We start from the raw sequence: 7,480 nt of genomic DNA on the forward strand, positions 1-7,480 counted from the left end.
TCATTAATATTCAGAAACAAGATAGTGCAAACTAACATTTCATTGTGCTAGAAAAGACTTTAACTCTTGACCATTTAATATTAAAGAACCTATCATATATAATTTTATAAAGCAACACATATTTTTAATATCTTTTTAAATATATATATAACCATTTTGCTCTATCACTTCAGGAAGAAAGATCCTTAGATGATGTGAACTGTTATAGCTCTACTGATCTCTGTGAAACATTAGCAATATAGACTAACTGCATGTTCCTTCTGTACTTAACATGGGGATACTGCTAAACAAATTAGTTCTCACTTTTCAGACTAGCCTTCTAACTGTGACTACTGTATATGCTCTGGGAGATAGCTGTGATTTGGTTTTATTTGCATTATAACAATCAAAAATTTAGAAAAAACAGAATTCTTCCACTGCAATATATCTAAAAATGGTGATATTCTAGATAGGATCACGTTTGTGAAAAATTGCCTCGATTCAATTATATTAGACTTTCAATTCCTGCATAGCTCTTTAGAAGTAATGGTATTTCATTTCCGAGTGAAGAAATTTCTGTGTAATGTGTACAGTCTGTAGGTCAATTTGAAAGGTGTGTAAAATAGTTCAGGATTGTTCTGCATGGAAATCATTTTTCATCTTCATAACACCACTCAAAAATGGCCCCCTAAAGTGAATCAGCTCTGTGAAGAATTTTTAAGCAAGTTCAGCCCTGGTTGTATAAAACAAAAAAACCCAACCCAGTTATTTAAGACTATATGCCATAAAACATTGAGAGTAGGGACTGACTGGCTTTTAATGTGACTATCTACTTGTGTGACAATATTTAACCACTGGGCCCTTTTGCATAACCAGTGCTGAACTCTAGTAGTTTCAGGCATGTTTCATGTTAGGCTGAGAGCACGCTGCAAGGGATGAACCTTTATTCTGGTAAAATAAAGCAAGATGTATGAGGAGTCAAGGATTTCTGCTTTCCTACCACAGTTTTCTTCAGCTGGACAGTTTTTTCTGCAGTTTCTTTTTGATCATACTCAGGGAATATAATGCCTGTAGGGGTACAGTAAAACTAGACAAGACATGAAAAAGGTACAGTAGTTTCAAATAATGGAGTACTTTTATAGAAAAAAATGTATAACCCTATTGAGATAAACTGGATTTTTAAAAAGGAGGGGATTTTTATTTGACTAGTCAGAAGCTATAACTCATTCCTCATTAGAGCTGCAAGTGATTTTTTTGTAAATTGAACTCATTACTTTTAATGTAAGTTTTCAGTTTGACAGTGAAATAGTGTTCTTTTCAGCTAAATTGATTATAGTTTCATTAAGTTTTTAACCATACCAGGCCTAATCCAAAATCCACTGAAGTCAGTGAGAAGACTCCCACTGTTAATAATATGTTTTGGATTATGCCCTGATTGAATTGCCTAAAACCACATGGTGGGTAAAGCAACAAAATGAGGAAAATACATCTCCACTCACTGCCCTTTTCTGTCCTCTGTACTTATCTGGTTGCCATCATCATATATATCTTCACAACAGTCTGTGCAGGTAGGAAAGTGGCACTATGATCCCCATTTTATAGATGAGCCACTGAAGTAAAAAAAAAGCTAAAGTTAGGTCTGGGATTTTCAAAAAATCCTAAAGCAATCTGGCATCCAACCCTTGTTTAACTTTCAGCAAAACATGATTGAAACTCATTAGTTTTCTGATTATATAATTTTCAAAATAGCCAAGAAACAGATTGTGGTAGAGCTATGTTGTGGTAGAAACCAGGGGGAAAAAAATGAAAAAAGCAGCACACTAGGGGCCTATCTTAAACTTTAGATATACATATCTCTGAAAATCTGACCTTATATTACAAATAGACTTAGGTGCCTAATTGCTATCCAACACTTATTTTACATGCTTAAACTGAAGATCTAACGTTTGAAAAGTCTTGGCAGTGCTGAGAACTGACCAGATGGCAAATGCAATTAGCATCAAAGATAGGGGCAGCCTAGAGTAGTGAATGGGTTAGAAATTACTAGGAGAAACTGGCTGTTTTTAAGTCATTGGGGCCAGACTATATGCACCCTAGCATTCTGAAGGAATTGGCTGCAAATTTTTCATAAATTAGATATATTCTTTGAGAACTCAAAGAGGCTGTGCAAGGACAAATATAGTGGCCATCTTTCAGAAAGGCTGCAGTCAGACTGCAATGTCAGGGAAAATTATGAAATGGGTCATTAAGGAGAGTATTTCTAAGCAGCTGGAGGAAAACAAGATAAACAGAAATAGCCAGCATAGGTTCATCAAGATCAAGTCATAGCTGAACAACGTGTTAACTTGTAACTGATGGAAAAGGAAATCATGCTCTGTGGAAGGAAAGAGGGCAATGGATGTGAAATAACTTGACTTCAGAAATGATTTTAACATAATCTCCAACAACATTCTTATTAATAGCCTGAAGAAATATAGACTACACTACAGGTGCTCATGGTTTTGGCCCTGTGGGCCAGAAAAACAGTGCAGGTCAGATTGGCCCCACATGGGTCCCCCACAGCAGGGACCAGGCCCTGGGGCACCCTGCACCATACTTTGTGCCTGATCTAGTGAGCAGGCCACAGCATGCAGGACTCCTCACAGATCCATGGCACTGAGGTACATCTCACATGCCGGCTGGGGATTGAACATCCCAGGACTACACAACATAAGATATATGTACTGTGGTTGGATCATTATGCTTACTAGGTAGCGATCAATGTCTAGTTGGGAAGAGGTAGCAACTGGGATTCTCCTCGGTTGTCCTGAGTCTCATGGTCTTGTTTAATATCTTCATTTACAATTTGGAGAATGGACTTGAATGTACACTTACCAAAATTTGCATGTGATAGTCAGTTGGGTGGAGTTTCAGAAAATCTTTAGGGTAGGGTTAGGAGTCTGCATGATCTTGATAAACTAGAGAAATAGTCCAAAATAAATCAGATTAAATTCAACAAGGATAAGTGCAACGTGCTACACTTTGGAAAGAACAACCTCCTTAATAAATACAAATTGGGGAATGACTGGCTAAGGTGCAGAACTTCAGAAAAGAAGATAGGAAGTCACCATGGAACACAATCTGAATATAAGACAGTGTGCTTTTGCTGCAAAAAAAAAAAGACAAATGGTATACTGGGTTTTATTAATAAAAAAAGTGTCACATGCACATGCAAAGGAAGCGATTGTCCAGCTCTTTGGTATGACTCCTATGGACTCCTCACTTCAAGAAAGATGTGGACAAATTAGAAAGGCTCCATCAAAGAGTGATAAAAATTAGAAGAGGCCTGGGAAACATGACTTATAAGAGTAGGTTGAAAGAACTAGGATTATTTAGTTTGCAGAATAAGACTGAGATATAACAATTTTCAAATACTAAAGGGTAGTTATGTGGAGGACGGAGATAGACTAATCTCTGTAGCTGTAGTGGACAGGACAATGAGCAACAGCCTTAATTGTAGCAAGGAAATTTTAGGTTGGATATTAGGAACAGGTTGGATATTTTCTTACCATGAATGTGGCTAAGCATTGGAGCAAGCTATCCTAAGAAGTTAGAGAATCTCCATCCTTGTATGCTTTTAACCACAGGTTAGACAAACACTTGACTGGTATGATTTAGTCAGGGATGATCCCACCTTATTTAAGAGTTTGAATAGATGATGTTCTGAAGAGTCACTTATACATCTTTGTGATCCTAGTCTACACTCTAAAGCAAGTGAATCCCATGTATTTACTGCTTGATGGAGGAGGAGAGTGAAACACTTTTAAACAATAGTCTAGTGGTTAGGGGTTTTCTCCTGCCATCTGCTCATAGGATTTAAACATAAAAAGGTACCAATGAGGCAGCTTCGGAGTCGTTCCCAGCAGCTATGCTCAAGCATGCTGTGCACTGAAGTCCTGAGAGTAACCTCTGAGGGACACTCTGAAATGTCCCAACAGCAAGGGTCCAGGCACTGCTGGGGAAGAAGGAGAGGCAGGTTGTAGTTTGCAGGGAGGACAGGTGGGGGCTGCCTACTAGGACTGGGCAAAATAGCATTGTTTCATTTTCACATTTGTTTCACCATTTTGAAGGGACAGTATTTCATTTTGTCATGGGAATCACTGTCCCATTTCATTTTGTCAAAACTGTTTCGCTGTTTTGACGAGCTTCAACATTTCGCCCACAGGCTATAATGGGAAAACATGAAAATGCCTAAAACAGTACCATTTCTTGTCTCATTCAGCTGCAAATTGCCGGGACGGTAGCCCCTTATGAGGGCATGAAGCCTGCCATGTTTTAAGGAGATAGGTGCAGAGGTTTCTCAGAAATTGCACCTCAACTTCTTGAAAGCAAAATTTGCCGGCAGCAGCAGCCTTCTGTTATCCAGCATGCAGATCCAGGAGCTTGCACCCCAGGGAGGGCTGCAGGGTTGTGCTGGACTCCTCCCAAGGGTGCAGACCCCTGGATCTGCACCAGATGACAGGAGGCTGCCGCTGCCACCTGGGACTGGTGCTCCATGGAGCTCAGCCAGGCAGTGGGAGGCAGAGCACAGCTTCAGCTCTGCCTGCCTCCTGCTGCCGGGCTGCGCTCCGATCGGCTCCATCAGCCCCACAGAGCGCAGCCCAGCAGCGGGAGGAAAGAAGAACCAGCTCTGCGCTCCCCACCGGGCTGAGCTACATGGGGTGTGGAGCTGCTCAGAGCACAGTCCTAGCTCTCCCTTGCCTCCCACCACCGGGCTGCTTTGAAACTCCAAATGTTCTGAAACTTTTGAAACGTTTTGAGTGCCCTCATTTTGTTTCAAAGTTGTTTCGACGCTTTTGTTTCATTTTGATTTTGCTGTTTCAAGTTCAAAATGCATTGAAACAGCTTCAAAATGAAACACTCAGGGCAATTTGCACAGCCCAGCTGCCTACCACCCAACTGCCTGTACCCCTGATGCTGCTTTCCTGGCTGCAGCAGTAGGGAGAATGAACTTAGGACAGCCCTCCAAGATTCTATATATGGAAAAATTATAAAAAATATATATTTTCTGTACAAAAAATCTGTTTAGAGGGGAGATCATCTTAAATTTGGGTAAATATGGTACTTTAATTCCTAGCCATGGAAAAAGAGACTTGTAGATCAATTAACATTTGAACTTTTTGTTCTAAAACAAGTGTCAGTCATATCATCCTACCCTTCATCTGATATGTAGCTTCTTTAAAGTGTTCTTTAAAAAGAAACCCAACTCCAGCTTTTAATATTGTAATTAAAACATTGTTAATTCATATTTTGGACTGTGTTTCATAAGAGTATAATAACAGTAGAACAATACAAAAATGACACCAGAGTTATTAATTCAAAGATTATAGGTATGCATGCAAATATTTCCTTAATAAATGATATATTAAACATTACAGTAGACAATAGCATCCTCACTGAGATAGCTTCCAGGATGCTTATAGCTTAAATCATTGAACCAAAAAATGTTACTTCAGCTGGCATTAGCATTCTATAAGCAGACATGCACTACTGAAGCAATGTCCATTTTATCACAACTATCTATCCAGTTGCAATTTTATTATGCTGTTATAAATCATAAAATCCATTCATATAAACATTGTGTTAGTTTAATAATGTCCTAATAAAGCATGTCCTTTTTACAATCAATTATTATTTTATAACAACAACACTGTATACCTCAAAGACATTTTGGTACTCTTGGCTTTTCTTTGCCCCATGTGCCATTATTTTATCTTCATCATTCCTAGAGCCTAATTAGTCCTATAAGAAGCATTCTGTTGATTGACTTGCAGTGCTGTACAAGGTCTCATTGGGTCTCTGCTGCATTTAAAGGCATTCCTGTTTGGACTTCCTTCCAAGGTCAGGGCCTTCGTCTGTGTGCACAGGCTGTTCTTGATGCTAAGTGCATATAAAGTCATCTAAAATATTTGATAAAAGGTGAAATTAGATTAAAGTATGTGTTATAGGCTCTTTTATTATACTGAGGTTCAGAAGCTAGGAAATGAACCTTATGGAGAGTTCATTTGTGATCTTTTTTTTAATTCCACATTAATGGTTGTTGGCTTTTTCTTTTTTCATGGAATAAATTCCTTTTAGGAGCCATCAAAAGCTGGACACCCTGAAGGACTTTGAAGAGGAGAGGTAATTAAAGCAATTAATTACTACCATACAATGCTTTCACAGACTGTAATTTAAAGTGCTAATGCTCCCCCCTTTTAACATTTCAAAATGTAAAGGGAGATAAGCCTAGGTCTTATGTTGCTGCTTTCCACAAATTAATTTACATTTTATCCAAATAGAAAGATTGCCTCTTGACACAAGAGGACAAATCTATTCATCCTCCTCCCTCTTTCACTCCCTTTCTTCTGGGTATTTATTTCTACTTTTACTTTAATTAGTTATGCCAGCAGTTTTATTACGAATACCTACCAAACAGTCACACTGTGATAAATGCCATGGAATTATTACATTATTTATGTGGATACTGTATTTTAATTATAATAAAACCACATAACTATATATGTGAAAATTATACTAGTCTACATACCCAGTTGTACACAGGCCATTAGTTAAATCCTATTTCTTTTTTTTTTTCTTGAGCTGTTTTAGCATTAAAAAAAAAAAAAAACCCTTGAATTATGCTCCCAAAATGGCAGGTGAATGAGGCCCTGAATTTCCATTTGTGCATATCTGAATGCAGGATAGAGATTATAGCTCTGAAACATCCTGTGGGAACTATTATTATCAGTACTAAAAACAATAATCAGATTGCAAGTCACAGGATGCACATTAAAGCTTTCATTCTGATAAGACTTACACAGGTGCTTAGGAAGTGCCAGAGTTCAGTGGGAACATTCATGCGCATAAAGTTAAACATATATTGAATTTTTGCAGCATTAAGTGCTTACTAGAGAAACTGACATGGTAAAAAACACATTTAGGTCCAGATATCACTAAGAAAAAAGTGTATGAATCTAAATCTATATGTAAGCCCTATATTAGTTACCATCAGGGATCCTGGTTCTCTTTGATAAAAAAAAAAATTCCCAATTTTTGGGGTTAAAAAAAGTAACCCCAAATCCATATTTTTCTATGATTAAAATGAAACACCACTAATACATAGAGATATATGTAGTAGTGTTTCATTTTGATCATGGAAGAATGTGGATTTGGGGTTACTTTTGTTAACCCAAAAAATTGAGGATTTTTTTTTTTAATCAGAGGAAAACCAGGATCCCTGGTTACCAGTGGTCCTATTCAAGTCAATAGCAACACTTCCACTGATTTCAGTGAATGGAGATTTGGTCACTGGTTCTCAGAAGTGTTGAATTTATTCTCATATAGAAAAATGTGGCATTTCATTGTCAACATTATGTATGCAGGGAAATAATGCAATTAAATAAAAACAAATGGCATACAGTTTTCATGTTTTTGAAATCATAAGCAGCTAACATTTTCTATTAATAGATTTTTCTATACT

The 7,480-nt window shown here is 37.7% G+C and overlaps 1 long non-coding RNA gene across 1 annotated transcript; it reads right to left on the reverse strand.

Annotated features, from left to right (window-relative positions):
• Positions 1-1,519: 1,519 nt before the first annotated feature.
• LOC109303431 lies at positions 1,520-7,034 on the reverse strand. Its single transcript, XR_002099110.1, has 3 exons — positions 5,677-7,034; positions 2,854-2,936; positions 1,520-1,589 (listed from the first exon to the last, which is right to left on the reverse strand). It is a non-coding gene; the product is annotated as an uncharacterized LOC109303431 (long non-coding RNA).
• Between the last annotated feature and the right edge of the window lie 446 nt (positions 7,035-7,480).

Source organism: Gavialis gangeticus, unplaced genomic scaffold (genome assembly GCF_001723915.1).
Source record: "Gavialis gangeticus isolate Ggan-Ray unplaced genomic scaffold, GavGan_comp1, whole genome shotgun sequence".
Lineage (NCBI taxonomy): Eukaryota > Metazoa > Chordata > Crocodylia > Gavialidae > Gavialis > Gavialis gangeticus.